Below are 25,628 nucleotides of genomic sequence, written 5' to 3' on the forward strand. Positions count from 1 at the left end.
TTATGACAAAAGAAAATTACCAACCCATTTCCCTAATGAATACAGGTGAAAAATCCTTAACACTATACTAGGTAATAGACTACAACAACAGACTAAAAGAATTATTCAGGGAGGAGATATGGTTCAAGCCACTGAGTACCTGCTTCCCACATGGGGGGACCCAGTTTCAGTCTCTGGTGCCTCCTAAAAACAAAGACAAAATCATGCAAACATATGGAAAAACCAACTCAAGGAAGCTGATGTGGCTAAGTTGGTTGAACACTGGCTTCTCACAAACAAGGTCCTGGGGTTCAATGTCTGGCTCCAGTACTTAAAAAAGTAAAAGAAAAAAAAAGAATTATTAATCATGATCAAAAGGGTTTTATACCAGGCATGCAAGGACGGTTCAACACAAGAAACTCAATCAGCATAAAACTCCACATTAATAAATCAAAGAAGAAAAATCATAGGAGTCTATCGATTACTGCAGAAAAGGCATTTAACACAATACAGCACCCTTTATTGATAAAAATACTACAAAAGATAGGAATTGAAGGAAACTTTTTCAAGATGATAAAGACTACATATGAAAAACTCACAACTACATTGTAGTTAATGAACAAAGACTGAAAGCTTTCCTGTTGAGATCAAGAACAAGACAAGGGGAAACGGACTTTGGCCCAGTGGTTAGGGCGTCCGTCTACCATATGGGAGGTCCGTGGTTCAAACCCCGGGCCTCCTTGACCCGTGTGGAGCTGGCCATGCGCAGTGCTGATGCGTGCAAGGAGTGCCGTGCCACGCAAAGGTGTCCCCCGCGTAGGGGAGCCCCACGCACAAGGGGTGCGCCCGTGAGGAGAGCCGCCCAGCGTGATAAGAAAGAGCAGCCTGCCCAAGAATGGCGCCGCCCACACTTCCCGTGCCGCTGACGACAACAGAAGCGGATAAAGAAACAAGACACAGCAAACAGACACCAAGAACAGACAACCAGGGGATGGGGGGGAATTAAATAAATAAATAAATCTTTAAAAAAAAAAAAAAAGAACAAGACAAGGATGCCCATGCTACCACTGTTTTTCAATATATTGTCAGAGGTTCTATCTAGCGCAATCAGGCAAGAAAGAAAATGAAAGGCTCCCAAATCAGAAAAGCAGAAGTAAAACTTTTGCTATTCACAGATTATATGATCCTATACCTAGAAAGTCCCAAAAACTCTACAATAAAACTGCTAGAACTAATAAACTATTTCAGTAGAGTATCAGGCTACAAGATCAGTATGCAAAAATCAGTGGTGATTCTATATACTAATAATGCATAATCTGAAGAGGAAGTCAGGGAAAAAATTCCATTTACAATAGCAACAAATATTTAGAAATAAACTTAACCAAGGATGTAAATAACTTATATTCAGAAAACCATGATGCATTGCTAAAAGAAATTTTAAAAAGACCTAAATAATTGGAAGAACAAACCATGCTCACATAGTGGAAGACTAAATATCATCAAGATGTCAATTCTACCCAAATTGATTAACAGATTCAAGGCACTCCTGATAAAAAATTATGCCAGCATTTTTTAACAAATGGAAAACACAATTATCAAATTTATTTGGAAGGGTAAGGGGCCCCAATAGCCAGAATCATCTTAAAAAGGAAAAGCAAAGTTGGAGGACTCTCACATATGGTCTTGAAATCATATTTCCTAGCTACAGTGGTTAAAAAGAGCATGGCACTGGCATAAAGATAGACACATAAACCAATGGAACTGAAGTGATGGTTCAGAAACAGATCCTCACTTCTGTGGTCAAGTGATTTTTGACAAGTCAGTCAAACCCACCCAGCTTGGTAATAACAGTCTACTCAACAAATGGTGCTGTGAGAATTGGATATCCATAGCCTAAAGAAAGAAAAAGGACCCTTATCTCAAAACTTTTACAAAAATTAACTCAAAATGGATCAAAGACATAAATATAAAAGCTAGAGCCATAAAGCTCCTAGAAAAAAATGTGGGAAAACATCTTTAAGGTTTGTGTAAGTGGTACATTCTTAAACCTTACACCAAAAACACCAGCCATGAAAGAAAATATGTATAAATGGAACCTCCTCAAACTTAAACACTTCTGTGATTCAAAGCACTACATCAAGAAGGTGAAAAGGCAGCCCACTAAATGGGAGAAAATATTTCTAAATCACATATCAAATAAGGGTTTGATTTCCATTCTATATAAAGAGATCATACAACTCAACAATAAAAGAGTAAGCAATCCAATTAAAAATGGACAAAAGATTTAAATAGACATTTCTCTACAGAGGAAATACAAATGGCCAAATAGCTATTAGTGAAATGCAAATCAAAATGACAATGAGATATGATCTAACACCGACTAGAATGAATGCTCTTTACTGAAAAAACAGTACAGTAAGTTTTCTGTGGGAACAGTAAGTTCCCACTGTTGGTGGGATTGTAAAATGGTGCAGCCTCTGTGGAAGACAGTTTGGTGGTTCCTCAAGAAGCTAAATATAGAACCACCATATGATCCAACAATTCCTCTACTAGGAATATATCCAGAAGGACTGGAAACTATGACACAAACAGATATCTGCACACTGATGGTCATATTGGTGCTATTCACAATTGCAAATATATGGAAACAACCCAAGTTCCATCAACCAATGAATGGATAAGCAAAATGTGGTATATACATATGACGGAATACTATGTTGCAGTAAGAAGAAACAAAATTGGGACATATATGATAAACCGAAGACATTATGCTAAACGAAATAAGCTATACACAAAAAGACAAATATTGCATGGTCTTACTCATGAGAACTAAATATAAAGAATAAATGTATGGAGTTAAAACCTAGATTATAGGTTATTATGAGAGAAGAGGAGGGTTGAAAAGAAGTACTGATACTTAATGTATGTAGTTTTAATTAACTTGTCTGTAAATGTGGGGAAATGTACAGAGTTTATGGTAATTGTTCCATAAATAAAGAGAAAAATCATATAAGAGAAAAAAAACCTAGTGGTATGTGTTAAATTAATGAACTGTACTCGTAAATAGTTCTTTAGTCAGCTATGACAGTAAACCCCCCAATTTTTTTCTGAACCTGTATTCAAATATATTGTGCTCATAAAATATTAAGAACATTATGAAAAATCAAATTTAATTTTTACCCTTACAAATGTAAGACTTGTACAAGCTACTTTGTGGTTTCATTCTAATTTCAGTCAGAACTGAGGAAAGGAAAATAAGACATTAAAGAAAAATTCCCTCTTCTACAAATTTACAGTCTAATAGACACTGTCATTTTGGGGGGCAGAATATCTATATGATTTCTGCTAGGCATTGTACTGAGTGCAAGTAAAGACAAACATGAAGGGAGTGACAGTATTAAACATAAAAAGAGTATTTTGAGAGATGGTCCGGAAAGACTTCATTACAATCTGTTTTGAAAATTATGCACAGTTGTCCTAAAAACACTCAGGAGGATCACTCCTGATGTTGAAAGAGAGCATGAGGATCAGAAAAGACTTTAATAAGAAATACAATTTTATTTGCATTATTATTAATGAATAATAAGTAACTAATGAAAGAGAGACTGATAGATTCTGCGTGTTTACAGCATGTATTTGCAAAAACCAAAAAGTTTGAGAGAACATGGCATACTGGGGAAACTACAAGAAATAGGAGAGGAATGTTGAAATTAAAGCTACATAAGGGCAGTCTTGAATAGCCTTCTAAGGAGTTTGGATTTATTGTGAAGGTGATCAGGAGTCGTAGAAAGATATTATGGGAAGTACATGATTTGTCCTTTAGAAGATCATCTTGGTGGCTGATTTTAGAAGGGGATTAGACTGAAGGCAAGCAGAATAGAGAGAGTTATCTTGTGCAATACCAGCAAACATTTGAAAACAGTAAATGGTGGGGGTTAATTTAGAAGCTTCAAGAGTTAAAACAGGGACCAAATAAAGAGTTCAGAAGTAAACCTCAATGTACTAGATGATAAATTTTATGGGAAAATGAATTATTCAATAAAGGGCACAATAACTGTATAATGCACTATCATGTTACAATCACACAAGAGGATACTACTATACTACAATTAAAAATTCTGGTTTCCTCAAATAGAGATTCCCCCTTGAGTGATTAAAAAACAATGATAATAGTATTTGCCTTATTGGAATTAATATGGAGCTATCTATAAGCTTTATTGTTTAGTGAAATAAGTAAGTTGGATAACACTGTAGAGAATATACTACAACCTGTGTAAATTATATAAATATATTTGTGTGTGCTTACATTAATATAAAGTAATATGTGCTTATATTTGCATGAAATATTTTTGGAAGTATACATTTAAAAATTATATGAAATTTTGCCTCTAGAAGGAAGCTGGGACCTTGGGGAATTTTTTAGGAAAAAAACTTATTTTACCTTAAATAATCTCTCTTTTTCCTTATCAAATACATGTCATACATAAAATTATAGTAAACATTTGTCAATAACATAGATAAAGGATGAGTACCTTACTTTAGGGGGGAGTAAACTCAAGAGGCAATTAAATAATATTAGTTGATATCATTTGGATTTGGATAGTTAGATAAAAAATGTAAGATGGCTCACATATTTCTGGCTTACGATCTTTTGGGCCCAGTGAACAGATTCTATCAAATCATTACCTCTTTGATTTGGAAAACTTTCATTTTGCTTTCATCAGTTACTATTTTCTAAAGTCCACTGATGTAAATTAGATATTTTTATTTTCATTTAAGAAAAGCCATCTTATTTACAATCAACAAATGTAATTGAACAGTTTATTTGCCTTTCTGACAGTGAACAGCTCTGTCTTTTGGTTCCTGTGAAGAGGACGAAAGCCAGATATGTTAGTAGATTACTGGCAAGGCTGCTTGCAGGGATCCCCAAACAGACTGTTGACTATAGACAGCATTTATGTTCATTTCATTCTTTAAATGTATATGGTTTATCCCTTTGTAAAATATTTATCCTTTAAAAAAGTATTAGAAAATAACTAGTTAAAATAGCACAACCAGAAAAAAATTTATCTTCCCTTATACGTACAGTTTTTATAAAATCAAATAAAAAATATTTCTAATTTACCACATGTTATAAATTATGACCTATATCCATCCTGTCATGTATCTTGCACAGAATATGACAAAACATGTGATGGATGTTTCTGTTCCTTACTGCAGTCTTAAAGCTATTCCTCACTGCTCTATGTATGAATCCATTTCTTTCAGCTTGGAAAAGTTGTTTTTTTTGTTGTTGTTGTTGTTTTTAGTTCTCACACTAACTATTTTTATCTCATTAGCTCGGCACACAATGTTAATAAGTAATAGGGAACATATTCTATACCTAAAGGACTAGCCATAAAATTACAGACATACAGTACATTTCTAGAAACTGTCCCTCCAGTGGAGCTAAACCAAATGTGACTCAATTGGTCAAGGATTGATCATTGAAAACTGTGATTTTAATTTTATTTTCTTTCTTCTCCTCACCTCCCTTTTCAGTATTTAATTTTACCAGCCAATAAAATGTAAATAATAGCATATGTAATTTATTTTATTCAAAAGATATTTTTTTCTGATGTTTTTAAAAAATTAATCTTATTGATATTGAAAAGTTTGTTCATTAAGGAAACTCAGGGGTAAAACTTTTAGCCTTGTAAATAATAATGCCAGGTTTTCTTCCAAATTTCCAAGTTGTTATATATAATTGATTCCTTTTGAGCAAGATCTAATAAAGTGATATAATGTAAATTACTCAGCTAATTATGTTGATTTTTGTTTCAAATCTGTAACATTTACTTCTGTAGATTACACTGAACAAATATTTGGTACAGTTTCTCAAGTATAAATTGAAGAGAACATAAAGCAAAGCCATCATCTCAAAAATGTTATAAACTACTAACGAAATAGAAAATTACAAGTGTTGGAGAAGATGTGGAGAAATAGGAGCACTCATTCATTATTGGCGGGAATGTGAAAAGCACATTAGCAGTTCCTCAGAAAACTAAGTATGGAATTACCATATGACCTGGCAATCCCACTTCTAAGTATAAATGCAAAAGAATTCAAAGTAGGGACTTGACATAGGGGCATTGCTCGCAATTACCAAAATGTGGAAGCAACCCAAGTGCCCATTAACCGATGACTGGAAATACAAAATGTGGTGTGTGTGTGTGTGTGTGTGTGTATATATATATATATATAAAACGGAGTATTATTCAGCTGTAGAAAGGAAAGAAGTTCTGATACCTGTGACAACATGAATGAAACTTGAAGATAACATGTTGAGTGATATAAGCCAGTCACAGAAGGATAAATACTGTATGATCTCACTGATATAAAATAATTAGAATAAGCAAACTCAGAGAGTCAGAATCCAGAATATAGACTTTCAGGGGACACAGTGGTGGTAGGGAATAGGAGGTAAGGCCTAAAAGATAGAGAATTTCTATTTGAGATGATGGAAAAGTTTTGGTAATGGATGGGGGGGGTGGTAACACAACATTGTGAGAATTATTAACAGTCATCTTAATTTTTGTTTAATGTTATAGTATTTTAAGAAAAGTATTTAAAATATCCTCATGAATAATTGTATTACTTCCCAAAAGCTTAAGTAATGAAGTGCATTTAAGATCATAGTATTCTAGAAATCTCCTCATTACCAGAGTACATTGTTTACTTTACTATAAGAGCACAATAGAAGTTTAAAGGATGGAAATTCTATTTTGAAGAATCATTTTCTCTGTTAAACTTGGAAAATTAGTCATGGCCAAAATTGGCTAATATCCAAAATTAAGAATAAATTATAAGAACATATTATTTAGGGCTTTATTTATATATTAGTCTCAATTGTAATTTATGTTTATTTGAAGTAAACTTTCTTAATTCCCAAGATCATTAAAATTGTGTGAACTAAGAATGACTTTGATTGCAAATTTCAGAAAGACCAGATAATAGTGTCTTGCAAAATGAGGGGCTTAAGTTTGAAGGAAAAGCTTTTATTATCTTATATAATCTCTTTTTTCCTTATCAAATATATCTGTCATACATAATATAAATATAAATTTTTAATCAGGAAAGGGGAATTGGGGATTGCAAACCAGAACAACAATTTGTTGAAATACTCAGAAATATTTTATAAAATGGTATTGGAGAAAATAATGAAACATTCTGCAAATGGTAAATTGAATACACAGGGAGAGGATGAAGTGAGATGCACTTGCTGAAGTAGACAGGGGTGAGGGCTTGAATCTTATCCTGTAGACCATGAGAGCCATTGGGGCAATTTACAGTCAGAAGATGCTGTGTGCATTTAATAAAAATATCTCTGGCACTGATGAGTAGGATTAATTGCAGTGTTAGACTATTGAAAAAGGATACTTCCTCATAAAGTTCAAAAGAAATTTAGCCTCTCTTTGGCCTGAAGATTGCAATTATTAACCTCCAAAAGATCTAATATATTATAAGGCGCACCTAACATGAAGATGGAATGGTTTAAAATACGCTGTGAAATAGCTTTAATAAAAGGAAGGCATATGTGGAAATTACGTTTCTCCTTGAAATACATAAACTGCTGTTGGCAGAGATTCCAATAACATGATTAATTTTAATCTGAATTAGATTTATATGTTTATTTTTCTGTGATTATTCTTATTAATCAGGTTTTATTCAGAGGGTTTTATAGAATGTTGTAAACAATTTGCAATTTCACCTATTATTTTTCATTAAATATTTCATTAAATGTACATTTCCTTTTTCTTGTTTTTACAAACTATTATATTTTGTTATTTAAATACTCTATATACTCAAGAGTACAGTATTGTTTGTTTGACCCCATTGTTCTATTACAATTTGCAAAGTTTGATGGCTCTCCCATCACCCTGTTTACTTGGTTTAGAAATCTGAAATATTTCTAGCACATTTCAAGCATGAAATAATATAAAAACTTATATATAAAAATATTTCAACAGTAAAGCTGAGATTTTTTTTTTCTGACCCATTAACAATTCTTAGAACAGCACAATACGGAATAAAAATTTACTTTTACTTTATGTATCTTAGAGTCAAGATTCCTGAATTTAATCGTGTTTCTGCCACTAACTTCAGCCACAGGACCTACTGGCCTAAGTCTACCTGAGCCACAGGATGGGTTCATGGTTGAGGAAGAGATGGCTTCTCTCTGTTTTCCTGGGCAGTGTAGAATATGTGTGACACCTGTAATTGCTGTCGCCTTTTTGTTACCATGGTAGACAATATCGACTAACATGACACACAAGGGAAAACACAAAGGAAATAATCCTGAGAAATGAAGCTGGAACTCAAGCCATTTCTGAAGCTCTTCTTACCTCTAAATTTTTCAGTTTCACATGAGCTGGTACAGACTCATTGTTTAAGCAATCTTTTATTGGATTTTGTTACTTATAAGTGAAAAACACATAGTTGATAAGTTGGGTGATCATAAAATCAAAAATAAACTTATATCAATATATATTTTGTAATGTATCGTGAGAGTTAGTTTGAGGTGTAAGAGGACTAATCCCAGAGATAGGAGACATGAGCTCTAATTTAGTTTAGTGCGTACAATGTCCTGCATACAGAATAAGCATTGGCAATATATATAGGTAGATGAGTAACAGTGACTAGGGAGGGAACTGGCATATAAATAGATAACTTTCCTAAAATATTGTGTGTGTGTATGTGTGTGCAATGACACACTCAAATGCTAATGAATAGGATGTTCACAGGAGGGACAGTCAACACAAAGACTTCTGAGAGTGTGTGAAAGAACAAGTCATTAATAAGGTGAAAAAATGGGATGGTTTAGCACATGAATAATGGCACAATGTCATGAGACAACTAATTGTTCTCAGGGGAGCTACTTTGTTCAAACATGAAGTAGAAGGCAAGGATGAGAAAGAGATGAAATTGAAGAGAGAGATTACAAATGATGATATGCAGTGTTCTGAGAAATTTGAGCTTTATGACTACAAATTTGGAAGTCACAGTGTTCTACACAGGAATTTGGTTTTTTTTAGTTTTTTAAATTTATGTATTATTATTTTTTAGTATGTCTGTGTCATCCTTTGACACAGGAATATTAAAATATGAAGTCTACTGATACTCAATATGCCACATGGGGTATGCTGAGAGACTGAAAACAGAGGAATGAAATCATATCTATGATGAGAATAAGATCTAAAATAAAAGCCCCATAAAGGTTAATAACAAACACTTAAAGGATATCATGGCCCCAAATTTAAGACTACATGGATTAAATTGGGAGAGTCATGCATTTGACTTTTTGTTTAAACTTAGAAAAAAGGGTTGTTTGACAGAATACAGGAAGATGCTATTTCTTACTGTAGAGATGGAAGAAAAGTCAATACTCACAGAAATAGAGGAAAATATACAGTCAATGGGAGATGAGGGCAGATTCAGAAGGTTGGGTAAAGATGATGAGGTAAAAAGACCATGAGTGAAAAAGAAGGGTGTAATTATAACTTCTTGATGATCAGGTTAGGAGAATTAAATGAGATGTGTGTCTGGTACACAGTAAATGCCCATTAACTGTTAGCTATTGCTTTTATTGTTATTATTTGATCGTGGAGCCTGCCTATGAATTATATTATAAGGAATGCATAAGAGCTCTGCTATGAGCAAGACTGCTTTATTCAGTATTCTCCTGACTGTAGCAATATTCTTTATTTTTCCACTATCTCCCTCGCTATCTGATTCCTTAGCTTCTCAATAGGAATTTGAAGAGATTTCTCAGGCTCTGACTCTTAGGACTCACTCCTGGTTCTCTTACTAGTCTGCCTCTGACCCCAGGCATATCTGCTTCCATACTTTTGCCCCAATCCGTAATAGACCACGATGGGAAGGGTATCAATTATATTCAGTCTGCTTCTCAAATGTGTATTAAAGTTCAGAAACTACAAATGCCATTTGGATTGATTGAAAACTACCTCTGAAACAAGTCAATCCTGAGGTCATTGAATATCTTTCCTTTCATTTTACAGGTTAGTAACTTTTCCAACTTTAATAAATTTTATGTTCTTTTATAGACATGATCACATAACCACAGAGAGTTTTGAAAACATAGCAGCCGTATGAAAATCTAGGTAAGTTTTAACACACACTTAAATTTGGGCGAGAGTACTGGAAGTAGTTTTCCTCCACAGGGTGACACTATTAATTCTCAGTCACTGCATGTACTCTGAGTAACACTTACCAAGCATGGGAATGGTTTTGGTTTTTAGTATACTTCTCTCAGAGGTGCAATCAATGCCAAAAATATTACTGGTTATTTCTTGCCACACCCTTAAACAACCAGCGATTAAATTCTCTTGTGGTTTTGGGGAATAGGTTTACAATATTTTATAATAACAATGAGTTGCATTAACTAATCACATTTCATACCTCTGGCACAAGATTTGCTTAATTGATTGCTTTAGAGCATGTGGCCAATCATGTGACTTTCCTGTTGCCCAGTAATAAATACCTAGGAGAGAAATATAGTATGAGTTTATGTAGAACTGGGAGAATTACTTTCCAGTCTCTCTTCTTTACAGACTTAGAAGTCTACATTATTATAACCCCAAGGAGGAACTGTTCACTTTTTATTTTTTGTTGTAAATGATATGTCAATCCTTGTTTATCAGTTAGTCAAAGTAAGAAGTGAGTTAAGTGATGACTACTGTACACAGCAAGGCAAACAAGAGATTTTCCAATGATCCTTCCATTTGTCCACTTGATAATGGATCTAATGAAGTAAATAATATAAGTGACAATAAGTAACTAGCAATAATATATAGTAACACACATGTGTACACTTGCACATAGGATCATTCACATCCCCAGAAAAAAAAACATATTCATCTAATCAGAAGGATTTTCTATGTGGTCTCTAGACAAACTGGCCAAGAAATTGCTAACTGGTGATTCCACTCTAATAGCTTATCAGATATAAGGACTTATATATAGTTATTTATTCACTGAATTTGTTTTGTGACCACTCTTTGTCTTGTATTAATTTCTAGAATATTTTTTTTTGTTTTTGTTGTTGTTGTTTGGTCTCATCTTGCTGCAGTGTGATTCTGTTACTAACTACCTTAACACAAATTCCACAGGTTAAGGACACAATTCTTTACAAGACTGACCTCACATTAGATACTAGACCCAAGTATGGGGAGTTCCCAGGGCCACTCTTAGTTCGGACCAAGTGCCTACATGGAGTTCCCACTAACCCCTCAGGTTTGGTGAATCACTAGACTGACTCACAAAACTCAAGATAGCTCTGTACTTAATATTACAGTATTAGTATAGCAAAAGGGTTGAGATCAGGACCAGCCTAAAGAAGAGAGACATAAGACAAGGTATGGAGGGCCCCAAAACAAAGCTTCCATGAGGTCTTCCCAGGGACACAGGATACATCTCCCTTGGCCTGTAGATGTTCATTATGAACAAGGGAATTTCACCTGAGATTTGGTGTACATTTTCACTGGGGTCTCATTACCATAGGAATCCCCATGGTTGAACTCATTCTCTAGGCCCCTCTCTTCCCAAGAGATTGAGCTGATCTTTATGTTCCTCAAAACCCCAAACACATAATAACATGGTAGGTCTTTCTAGCATAACCAGCCCCTACCCTAAGACTAATGGTGTGGCCCTCTGTTTATGCCTCTGTTAGCATAAACTAACAGGCGCGGTCTGGGGACGCATCATGAATTACAAAGACACTCATCAATTCGAAAACCCAAGGATTTAGAGGTTACCCCCTAAGGATAGAGATCCTTAACTTTTTTGGTTCCATAGACCCCTTTACCAGTCAGGGGAAAACCACAAGTCCCTCTCTAAGTCCACACTATACTGTGCTTTATTTAGTAAATATATCACATCTGCACCAACATGTCCCCACAAGAGTATGTTTTTTTAAAATTTCCATTCAAGCTCAGGGACCCCTTGTCAAGAACCCCTGCCTTAGGAACATAGACAAAGACCACACCCCTTTTTGGAATCCCAACTTCTTGCCTTGAGTTTTTATTAATATCTCAAGGTCAAATTTTCGGTAACTGGGAATTTATTTATTTTTCACATAGAAGAAATAATTTGAGAATTGAATTCAGAAACCCAGTGTTGGAGTGCTGATATTATAGCGTGAACCCGAGCATATTACTTATCATTCTTATAATTTCAACTTTATTATTTGTTGACTAAGATGGTATGAATAATACTGGTTTTGATTGTCAAGGAATTTAAATAAAATAGTCCACATTAAATCATTTGTAATTGTTAAATTATATGAAATGTTTGTTACCTATTCTATAATACATTTCTACAGTGTTACTAGTTGTTGGAACCCAACTCCTGAAGGGTTTGGGTCAGGGCTGCAGCAAGACCAAAGGACGCATTTAGCACAGTGTCCGGCATAAGCTTTATTTTTTGGCACCTACAGACAGGAGAGGGTCTTCAGCAACAGCAGGCCAAAGAATAAAAGTAGTTCTCAGCAAAGAAGCAGGGGCAATATATAGGGTCTTAGAACAAAGACATTTCATAACAGAGGTTTCTGTATTTCTTTCCCTCCTGTGTGCCCTTTTAACATCCTCAAAATAGAAGTATCCATTCTCTAGCACAAAATATATAAATTATCATATCTGTAAGCATCTCTAGGAACCATTTTCCCCCAAATTTTATTCTTGTACTTACCACAGTACCAGCATGGACAAATGTGTCTTTTTTCATCTAATTGTCAGATTATAAATCTCAGAAATATATTTAAATGTTCCCACAGTTGTAAGTGACATAACATATAATAAAATCACAATTAAAGAGAAATATTAAAATTATGGAAAGAATAACTAAAGTAAATAAAATGTCATGGTATAGATATATATATTTGTGTTATACAATTAATGTTAGACATATGCACCTGTTTCAAAATCTGGTGTGGGTCATATGCATTCTATAATTTTATTTCAGTTCTAAGTATATGCAGATCTCTTATGGTATTCTCTTTTGAAAATAAAGAGGAATCCATTGAATGACAAAGGTGGGTTCAACATGTCTCTTCCTGATATGTATGAAGCAATCTATATGAAATATTAACTACCAGGGGAAGATACTTGGACTCTTCTTGTTGATCAGATGTCTGAAGCATTCATCTGAGTTTATGCTAATTTCCAGAACAGGTCAAGTTATCAATCAAACATTATACGGGACAAAGTAAATCTAGCTAAAAACACAAAGGATGAAAGTACTGAAGAAAAAGTCACAATCTCTAGCCAAGTATAAGGCTGATAAAAATAATGATTACTCACACTTATTCAATAATTGATATAAGCTGGGTACTTATATAAGTCCTTTAGCAGTATTACTTCTTTTGATACTCACAATGAATTTTGAGGTAAATATAAGAATTATGATGCTCATTTTTGCCACTGGAAAAACAGAAACTTATATAAGTTAAGTGATATGTCAGAATTATACAATTAGGAAACCATAGAGTTAAGGTTTGATCTATAATATCTGTCCCTAGAACTCATGTTCTTAAACACTGATATATACAGTATTGTCTAGAATCAAGAGTACCAAAAAATTACTAATTAAATTAAAAATTGGAATATTTTATGTAAAAAAAAATAGGTAGAAATCAGAAAAGGATCCTGAAATACAGGAAATTAGGGGTCCTGGGGCTTGTCCCAGCTCTGAACAAGTTGGCTATGCTTTACCAGGCAATTAACTTTACTTCTGTTTGCTTCAATTTGCCAGTTAGTATGAGAAAGTAAAAGAAAAAAACCTTAAAATTGTCTTCCTACTCAAACACTCAATGTTTGCAAATACCCAGCCACATTACAAATTATTTCCTCTTTATCTGACTCTGACTACAGGTATCTCTTTTGCCCCAAATCCACAGTAATATTTCTGTCAAGAAGTATGAAGTAAAAAGTCACTTACAGTGCTAAATTGGCTCCTTCCTACTACAAACTCAAATGAAGACAACTTGATGAGCAAGACAAAATATAAACCTATATTAGCTTAGAATTGGGATTTATGATTCTAGCTAAACCAGGTGGTAGGCATAAGAGTGTCCTCAATGATATTGCAGGGACTGGGAGAGAATATAAACTACAGCAAAAACTATAATCCATGCTGTGTAGCAATGCTCCAAAATGTACTCATCAAATACAATGAATGTACCACACTAATGAAAGAAGTTGTCAATGTGGGAGGAGTGGGGGGTATAAGAAGTGGGGTATACGGGAACCTCTTACTTTTTTTAATGTAACATTTTGTGTGATCTATGTATCTAAAAAAAAATAATAATAATAAAATGAAAATATTTTTAAAAATCCAAAAAGGATACTTCTGCAAAAAAAAAAAAATCTTTGAAACTGGAATTCTATGAAATGAAAATTTCTAAATATGTTAAAACTATAATATATTTTATCATGTGGCCATATATACAAGCCAAGATATAAGTTTATAATAAATAATTTAAAATTCCTCAAGTAATATGGTAAATAAAATATAAATTTCCTAGGTCATCTCTTATACAAAATACCAAACAATACTAAATATTAAAATATGACACAGTTTAAGCAATTCAGAAATATTTTGTAATCTGTAATCTGAGGTTTTGAAGGAAAAAAACAGGAAAAGTTTTTTACTTTGGCTTGCAAATAATTCATTCTCTAAAGAAGAAATACAAAATGTTATTGGGAAGATTAAGAGGACTCACATGGGTAAATACTAATTATTTTATTTTCATTTATGAAACACATAATTTTTGCTTATACTTTAATCCTAATCTACTTTTATTCTTCTTTCAGGGATCTTAGCCAAGTACATAGTAATAAATGTTAACATTATCCTTAATAGGAAATATCAATTTTGATATTAGCTAACAGTGATAGTATTCTTACTTGCAACAGAAAGCAAATGGAATGAATTTGCTTAAAAAATTCAGCTGATTGTACTCCTTCTGATTTAGTCAGGGAAAAGCCTGGCAAATGCCTAAAGCCCACATAAAGCCTGCAAGCATCACTGCCCACTAGGGTCCATGGGACAAGGAGGCATGTTTCCTATGACTTAACTATCCTGCAATGCCCTCTCCACGGGAGTACCAATCCAGAACCACTCAATCTCATTCTCTTGGTGCTGCAAATTCAGAGCTGTCCATCATCTTAAACACCCACTTGTATAAGACCAAGAAGAAAAAGTAAACTTTCCTCTAGGTCTTACTTGAATACTGTGAGGCCAAATGCCCCAAACCATTTAGGAGATGGGCAGGATCAAACCAAGCAGGCCTCACCTCAGGGTAACAACTTGCTACTGTGCACAGTATCATCTCTATCTAATCTTCTGTTTTCCCCTCCCTAAAATATTCTGGGTGTCTTTTCCCTTAAGCCAATCACCAATCTTTCCCTTATTCTTTATTGTTGTTTTTTTTTTTTGAGATTTACTTTTTATTTATTTCTCTCTCTCTCCCCCCACCCCAGTTGTCTGCTCTCTGTGTCCATTTGCTGTGTGTTCTTCTGTGACCACTTCTATCCTTATCAGCGGCGGGAATCTGTGTTTCTTTTTGTTGCGTCATCTTATTGTGTCAGCTCTCTGTGTGTGCAGTACACTCTTGGGCAGGCTGTGCTTTCTTTTGCAGCTGGGCGGCTCTCCTTATGGGGCGCATTCCTTGCGCGTGGGGCTCCCCTACATGGGGGACACCCCTGAGTGGCAGGGCACTCCTTGTGTGCATCAGCACTGCACGTGGGCCAGCTCCACATGGGTCAAGGAGGTCCAGGGTTTGAACCGCGGACTTCCCATATGGTGGGCGGACGCCCTATCCTTTGGGCCAAGTCCACTTCCCCCTTATTCTTATATAGTCTCCTCTCTTCACTGTGTCTTCCTTAACTGCCTTGAATTTTTTTTGAAAAAGAGAAAAATAGATAAGACATTAAATTGTGCTAAGATATCTGGCTGGCTTTCAAATAGGGAAAATTGTGCCTACCTTAAAAATATTCACAAAGTAAAAATACATTTTCAGTTAGATTAAAGACATACAAATTTTTTAAAAGACATAATGTTAAATGCAGAACTGTGAAGTAAAACCATAATTTTGGGTATGAAGTTGCAATATATCAAATAACATTCAGAATGCAAACTCCAAGAAACAAAATAGATGCATAAATTCATTAATATAAAAAAGTCTGTATGACAATAAATAGTGTAAAACAAGTTAGAAGACAAGTGAAGAGACTGAGTAAATATTTGCATTATATAATAAAGAATTAACTTTCAGAGTAGATTTTAAAAGATCTAAAATTCTATTTTAAAGATACAACACTCAAAGGAAAGATGCTATAATAATATGACTAAAGAATTCAATAAAGCATAACAGGAATGGCCAAAAATCATGTGAAGAAATATCCAACCTCACTAGTAAGTAGGAAATACACTGTAAAATTCTTAGAAACAAACTTTCACACATATTTACAGAAGTTAAATATAAAGACTGATAATATCAACTCTTATTATGAGTGCCAGAAAATGATTTCTTTCCAATTATTTTAGAAGTAGTATATATATTGGCAAGATTTTTAGTAAGGATATTTGATTAAAAATTATTGGTCAAAAACATTAATTAATTGCATAGGTTATTAACCCCTTGTGCTAGAATCTAGATTATGAATTTATTTGTTGTTATAATCTGCATCTGGTATTGTTTTACACATACACAGAGTTAGTTTTAAATAAATGATTTCTGAATTAAATTCTTACTCTACACAATACATAATTAAAAGCACTGAATTATATATTTGAATGTGGTTAAAATGGGAAATTTTAGGTTGTTTATATATTACTAGAATAAAATATTTAGAAACAACCTAAGACTGTACAACACAAAGCATACCCCAATGTAAACCATGGACTACATAGTTAATATACAATTATAAAAATATGCTATTAGCAATTGTAACAAAGGTACCACACCAATGCAAGATGTTAATAATAGGGTGGTATAGGGGACCCTGTATTTTTTGCATGATTTTTCTGTAAACCCACAACTTTTCTAATTAAAAAAAATCTTACTGGATGGAATGGGGGAGAGTATGGGCCATGATGTGGACCATTGACCATGAGGTGCAGAGATGCCCAGAGATGTACTTACCAAATGCAATGGATGTGTCATGATGATGGGAGTGAATGTTGCTGGGGGGGGAATGGTGGGGTGGGGTGGTGGGGTTGAATGGGACCTCATATTTTTTTTAATGTAATATTTTTACAAAATCAATAAAAAATATCAATAAAAAAAATCTTACTCTAAAAGCACTTTGCCTTGTTGCATTTAGATGGCATTAAAAATGTTATTCTGGATAATATGGCACAAGATAGTTAACCCTGTGATTTTCTTCTTACTAAAGCAAAACAGAAACATTTGAAATTTATATTTAAAAACTCCAAAGAACAAATATCTACTTGCCATTCCTAAAATAACTGCTACAACAGTCTCAGTTACATTTGCTTTTCCCCTATCTAGTTTCCTTCAATTTCTATGTCTAAATTTCAATATGTACCTTTATTACTTCCACATTCATGTCATTAAGAATTTATTATATATACATTTACTGTGTTTCATGCATACCACTATTATTATAGAAAATGAATTAATATGACGTGTCTTAGCTCTTAAAAAAACTGGCAGGGGAAGCAGATATGTACACAAAAAACAATGAGAAAAAGGCAAAAGTGGCAAATATTTTAAAGGTAAAACAAAGTTCAATGGAAGCACAGGGAGAAGAATGACTAATTCTAGGTTTGGTAGTTTGAGATTTCCTCAGAAGTTCGCATGTTTTCTGCACATTGCGTAATAGTGATAGTTGAATATTGTCTTGTAAAATGTAGGATAAAATATTACTATGTGCTTTGATTTGAAAATTGTGTTCCTTAAATGTTTCCAATCAATACATATTCTGCAAATCTCTTGAGAAATTTATGATTTAATGAAATTCTTTTTTTAAAAAAATTAATTTATTTATTTCTCTCCCCTTCTCCCCCCACCCCCAATGTCTGTTCTCTGTGTCTATTTGCTGTGTCTTCTTCTTTGTCCGCTTCTGTTGTTGTCAGTGGCACGGGAATCTGTGTTTCTTTTTGTTGCATCATCTTGTGTCAGCTCTCTATGTGTGCGGCACCATTCCTGGGCAGGCTGAACTTTGTTTTGCACTGGGCGGCTCTCCTTACAGGGCACAGTCCTTGTGTGTGGGGCTCCCCTACGCGGGGGACACCTCTGCATGTCACAGCTCTCCTTGCGTGCATCAGCACTGCGCATGGGCCAGCTCCACACTGGTTAAGGAGGCCCGGGGTTTGAACCACAGACCACCCATGTGGTAGGTGGATGCCCTAGCCACTGGGCCAAATCCGCTGCAGTGGAATTCTTTAGTGAATCCTTGATAAGGTGAACAATTGTTCTCTGGTGTTTCTTTCCTTGAAACCCAGATTCCCCATTAAGGGGAGTGAAATTAAAATGGGCAGACATTTACATATTAATCAATTTGCTATTGAGTGGTATTATTGAAGATACCTGATGAGAAAAATTACTTGTGAAATTAAAGAAAACTTGTAAAACTTACTATGACATTTAATGCTTCGTCTTTGTAAATAGGCAAAAATTAAGTTTACGTAAAGGTTGATTACTGTTATCTTACATTGTCTCTTTTTTCTATTGTTCAGATTTATTGACAACTTTCCAGCTACTTGGCTAAACCTGCTTTATGGGCAAGGAAAAAGAGTGGAACAGGCAGACAAAGGAAAGTTAGAGATGATGGATGGGCCTAGAAACTATGCTTTGGTGGTACATGATGATTTGTTGGGTCTGGACTCTATGTGGGTATGGATGAAATACGAATTTCTCACACTGGGTCTAAACTGGAAATGTTTATTTACAGTCTTTCTTCACCCCAAGTAGTAATCCAATTAAGTTTAATACATGTGTTTTTCATCTTAACTTACATGGTGCACATACTGTTTGTTCAATAAATAGTGTTTGAGAGAATTGAGAGAGGGAATGGTCTAAATATGCCTAGGCACAGAGTGAGACACTGAGTTAGGCAGACCTTCTAAGAGCTAGTCCTAATGCAGTTACTAGATAGGCCAGTGACTTTAGCATATGTGTTCTGTTGCCTCCACCTGGTCCAAGAAATAGCCCTCTAGCAACTTGGTCTTCATTTGCCTTTCTCATTAATCTTAAAATAAACAGAACATGTAAATTTTTATTTCCTGGAGCTATAGGACAGCCCATTCTTTTCTCCAGTTCTTTCCCAAATTCTTATCACCCAATAATTTTTCCTCTATTATCCATGACCCTGGCATGGCTATTTGGGGGAAATCTAAGGCATATATTTCCAACATCTCTTTATTGAGAGGTAAAGTCCATATTCTGTACAATAAAGAGACAGTCTGTCTACTACGTACTTTAGTCACTTCATCTGTGGTGTAAGAATTCCAAGATCTCAAGCTAATTTCAGAAGGTTTTCATTGTTATTGTTGTCATTGAGAAACTCAGTATAACAGCTGCCTATTACAATAAGATTTTTTTAAAGATTTATTTTTATTTACTTTATTTTTCTTTATTTACTTACTTCTCCAGGAGGCACTGGGAACCAAATCCCAAACCTCCCACATGGGAGGCGAGTGCCTAACAGACTGACCCACATCCGCTCTCCATGGGCTGCAGTGTCTGCTGGTTTGTAGCCTCTGCTGGTTGCAGTGGGCACAAGTCTAACTCTGTTGCTGCAGGAATCAGCATCTGCTTATCTTCTCTACTTTTTAAGAGGCATCAGGACCTGAACCTGGACTTCCCGTGTGGTAGGCCAGTGCGCAAGTGGTTGAGTCACATCCACTTCCCTACAATAAGATTTTAAAGTTTAAGTTCAAGTTCTAAATATACCATGCTTTGGAAATTTTTACTCTAAAATCACATTGGCATATTAGAAAATAAATATATACTTGATATATATTATTTCAAAGCATCACTGTGAGTTTGAGTAATATTAAGGGAAAATTTAGTTGAAAATATAAAAATATATTGATATTATAAATGAAACAATTCTAATGAAAATAAAAATTCTTTCATTTATGGGTGGTTTTCATTTTATCCTGCTTGCGTATTTAAAATACCAAAGGAATGTAGTCAACTATAGAATGTAGATCAAAAAATTTTTGTTTATATAGTGAGAGTTAAAATAGGCCCTGTAAGTGGAAAGCCTTAAGATATCTTTCATCTAGCCCCAATGTTAACAAACTTATTAAATTGTAAAATTTTTGGCAAGAAAATACATGCTTTGCTCTAGAACATTCAAGTTCAGTCATAGCAGCCCTATTAGTTATTCAAGATTATGTTTCCTCTAGACTTATTACCTTCATCTTCTATTATATCACATTCGGACATTTAAGAAATGAAGAGATTTATTAGTTTTTCGGTTTTCATCTAAAAGATAATTAGAAAATGATTCCTGCAAAAATGGCATTCTGAAACAATTGATTTTTTCACTCAGTCTTATATCTATAACTCATTTCTTACATAGAGGCAAAGTAAAAAAATTTCTTAAATAATATGAACTTATAGATAGAAAACCTTTAGCAATTGTTCAGCTTTCTGAATTTTACAATGAAGGAACATAGCTAGAAAGATTCACCTCCAGAGTTGCTTAGATGAATATATATGCATATGTATCATGCATATATAATTCGTGTACATACACAGACATACACATAAATAAGTAGATGCCATGTATATATGTATATAGTAGAGAGACAAAGAATTCACAGCTCTTGTCTTCTAGAACAGTTCTTTCTTTCCACTACATAATTGCTCTAATTTTATAATTTTATAATAATCTGCTTTAATGTTATAGAGCTGTTCTTCATTTTCTCATTAAGAAAGCTAATTTCCTTCCCTTATTAAAGTAACAATGCAATACAGTGGTGATTCTTACTTTGGGGCACAAGTAGCTTTAGCAACTAAAAGTTTTTCATTTAACTCCCAAATTCTCTAGAAGTCTTCAGATAACTTAAGAATGCCATATAGATGAGAAACTACTGAGTAAGTTTTATGTCTGTGTCTGTGTCTGTGTCTGTGTCTGTGTCTTGGGAACATTGCTGTATTTTCCCATGGTGATAAGAAAGGATGGTTATCTCACATGGGTATTCAGAAGGATGGTGCAAGCACTAACTCGAATTTTATAACTTCAAATGGATTGCCACAGCTCCTACCCCACATTATGAAATAATCAAATGAAAAGAGTCTTTTTAGTTTCCACTGCCAGGAAATAGCCTAAGATATATGATGTAGAATCCACAAATTGTGGGTTTAGCCTATGTCAACCTTTGAAATAAATTTGGCTGCTAAAGATATTGACTCTTTGGCACTAACAAAGTATATTAGCTTAGCCTGAACAACTTGAAATATTCCAGAAAAAAAGGACTGTTTGCATCAAAATTAATATATTAATTTTACAACAGGTTTGCATGATAGTATGCAAGCTTCTGAATGTGAAGAAGATAAGTATACTGTCATATAATTTTTATTTTACTACAGACTGAAGTTTATCTTGTGTTTCAGGATTTTTTGATTATTTGTTTTTCTACAATTTTTTCTTTCTTTCTTCTTAAATTTCAGCTCTAAACAGTGCCTGGCATATGCTAGGAACTGAAAACATAAATAAATTGAATTGAATGTGCTTTATTTGCTCTTCCTGTGAAATCCTTGGAGAAAGATTCCTTGAAGCATTAGTCCTGGTACCTTGAAAGGTTACAGTGGAAATAATGTTTTTTAAAAAAACACTCAGGAATTCAGAAGGGGGCTAAGAACTCTTGCCAATCAGGTAGATTCCCACTGAAATTCTTTGTCCATAATGTGAATATAGCGAATCCCACCATACTATGGGCAACTAATTAAGATATAACTTGACCCAAGAGAAAAGAAAAAAAAACAAACTTGCACATGTAGGGAATTCATTCCATTTACTTCCCATGAAGAATTACAATGATTTGCCTATATAAACATTGTAAAAGTTGAAAGTATTACTTAGGTATAAGGGTTGTAATATAAGCAATGTACATCTGATGAGCAGAACAGAGTTTCTCAGCTTGAGTAGCTTTTACACAAAGCAAACCAATAAGGAGTGAGAGGTTAAGTAATAATGTTCAGTTAACCTCCCATAATCAAACAAATCATCTAATGAATTATTCTCCAACCTCACTTTATGCAAGAGGGTGAAAATATGATTGTCTTTATAAACTCACATACATATAGAATGTGATAAATTTTGTTCATGTGTGTAGCTTACCCAGCTTCCTTTCTGATTTCATGTTCAGAAAATATCACAGGGCAAACTGGAAATGAAGTAAAAAAAGTATTAGACAAATCTTTTTCTTTCATACTTTAATTTCCCTCTCTCCCTCCATCCTTTCCACCCTCCCTTCCTTCTTTCTTTCCTTTCTTCCATCTTTTTGTCTGCCTGCATGTCTACCTTCCTTCCTCTCTCTCCCTCCCTGTCCCCACCCCCCACTGTCGTGCTGTAACTGATTTTTTTTTCAGTCACAGATGTTACTAATGATGCATAAATTGCTGGAACCAGTGTGGAAAATATTTCACAAATGAAACGCTATCCTTTCGGTTTTGCTGCCAGGTATAAATTGATTCCATACAATCTGGCCATCATTCTTGTTGATTCTATTTCTTCCAGCCCCAAAATGTATCCTCTTGCATTGATATGTGGTGTCTTAGTTCTTTTCACTATTTAATATAACATCAACTTTTTCATTTGGAGGAAGGGGAAAGACACAGAGAAGGGGGAATTTAATTTTCTAACTGCTCAGAAACTTAAAGATGGAAAGTGATCATTTAATGCCTTACTTTGCTTTGCTTTTTAATATATTTATATTTATCAATTTTCAATGGCCAAACATTATTTGACTTTAGCATATAATTTAAAATATATTTTGATAATTAGCAGGATATTAAATTGATAGTCATTTAAAATGTGTAATTAATGCAAATTTTGCAATGATGTCTCCTCAAGAACAATATTTCATCTGATGAGCTTTCCCTAAATATCTGAACATTTAGATTACAATATGTTTTACAATTGACTTGATACTTTAATAAAGCACCAGCAATTATGCCTATTCTCTGAACAAATTCATGCTATAGGTACTTTTCTCATGAGTCATCTATCTGGGAATCCTATTGAAAATTAATCACTCAAGCCTTTTAAATGGTTAACTTGACATTTTAATGGTGATGTATGTTTTGATTAGGTTGAAACCAGGAAATAAATAGTAAAAGATAAGATATCTGGTATACATGCCTGTTGATTTATTCATTGTAAATAAGAGATGAAAGGCAAGGTCACTGTGCCTCCCCTAGAAACTGAAAGGGCAGATTCAAATGATCTCACGGTTTTTCTTTTTTATATTATTTTACCCATAAATGATGTAAGTCATACTTTAAGAGATAATGAGAATTTGGATTCTGAAGATTTCTCAAGCATTCCTCCTACTCCCAAAAGCATCTTTTTTTTCCTTCACACTATTCCAGAATATTTACTTTAAAAGAACTTTAAAACACATGGAAACATTTGTATCTTTTTAGACTATTATATTAAGATCTGCTCATCTTTTGCTGTTCTTGAGAATTCAGTGGAAAGGATAATTAAATGCAGATTGCATTTATTGGTATCCAATTAAGATAATTTTACCTTCCTAATTTCTCCTCAGCAGTGGAAGACTTCCACACTGTGGATAGACAACCTTACCAGCAACCCAGAACACAAGTTTTGAACTTGCCTGTGAGTTAAGCACAAAAAAGCATGTGATAGGACAAACAATAAAATGATGGAAATTTAGCATAAAAAGACCTATTAAGAATAATGTTATGTTTCAAAAGTACCATGTAGCTAGTTTGTCTTCAGAGAAACCTAGCGCTTCTTCCTATTAGTTAAATATAACATTTTTCATATCTTAAAAGAGATTATTGCAGTAACACTTTCACTTTGAACCATTTAAATTGTGACTTTAAAAGCATGCAAATGATACTTGCTAATAAATGAAAGTTAGAATTTGTTAGTGATCTTTTCAGTTAACAGACATAATCCAGGCAAGTTTCTGATGCTTGCCAGTTTTAAAATACCTGAATGAAGTTCAAAGTAGTTGCTGTTAAAGTACCATGTACTAGTGTTACATGAAGATGATTAACTTGTAAGACCCCAAGAAAGTTTTATAAGTACATATAATTCTCTTTTGTTTGAATCCAAAAGAGTTTACTTTCTTCCAGACAGAAGTTTGCTCTTAACAGACGAATTCTTTTTCCTATTTTTGTTTTCTTTCCTAAACAAAGAAGAGGAGAAAGCCTACAGAGAGACATTTGTCTGCTAGGCCTGGTGACAGAGGCAGTGCTGCTCCCTTTGGGTACCAGACTGGCTCATTATGAGCAAATGATAGTGACTTGCTAGAGTTATCCATGGTTTTCATCCAGAAGATACAGGGCTGCTGTTGCTAGTAGCCAGTTTCCCCTATAGCTTTAGTGAAAGGCTGTCCTCGCCAGAAGATGTACCTTTAAGCCTTACACTAGGGAAAATATTTTATGTCAAAATTCATGGTAGAAGAAAATAGTGAGTTCAGTAAAATATATTATTAAATAGGAAATTATCCTTCCAGTGATACAACTGAACTTTCACATTGTATAAATAAGCAGGAATAAACTCTCAATTTAGTTTTTGTTGCATGAAAACCATGGAATTTTTTTGTAGATTTTTTTCACTCTATCTCCCCTTTTATGGTGGCCTCAATTTCCTACTTTTATCTACACCCTGTTCCTCTAGACAAATATACAGAGTCCTCTGGCTTTAATTAGTCTATCATTTGGTTATTCCCAAATCTCTTACAGAATCAAACCTAGACTAAAATTCAGAAAAGCTTAATAGTACTAGAGAAATAAATCCTAATGCACAACACATAATATCTCAGGGCAGCTTACACTCATGACATCCAAAACTCAACTCTGATCCTTATTCTTTCACCTCCTTCCAAAAATAAAAAATAAAAATCTTATCTCCCTCTTCTGCATTTTCGTAACTTAATCACTTAAACTAGATTAAAAAAAACACTATGGGTTTCCTATTTTACCACATTCTAGGACTCTCTCTATCTCTAATCACTAATCAAAACTTGCCATTTCTATCCCCTTTGATTGTCTTATATTGCATAGAAATATATTAGTACTGCCACCAATTCATTTCACAGCTGTGTAATATTCTCTGATCTTCTTTCCTACTTCTATCCAATCTGTATACATTAGCAGAATAAAATATCTTCAGTGAAAAGCAGCTAATTTTGTCTCTTCCTCTAGAACTTACTCCCTACCCAACAAATTCTAAGCTCTTAGTATAGCATAAAGACCTTTCATTACCCAATTGCTTCCTTTCACTACCACCTTTCCAAGTTACTCTTCTCACTGTTCCACACCAATATTATATATACCAATATTACAATAATAACACAAGGAACTTGCTCTTTACACCACCATTTATTTGCATCTACCATTTCATCTGCCTGGAATG

The sequence above is a fragment of the Dasypus novemcinctus genome, chromosome 7, assembly GCF_030445035.2.
Source record: "Dasypus novemcinctus isolate mDasNov1 chromosome 7, mDasNov1.1.hap2, whole genome shotgun sequence".
Taxonomy (NCBI): Eukaryota; Metazoa; Chordata; class Mammalia; order Cingulata; family Dasypodidae; genus Dasypus; species Dasypus novemcinctus.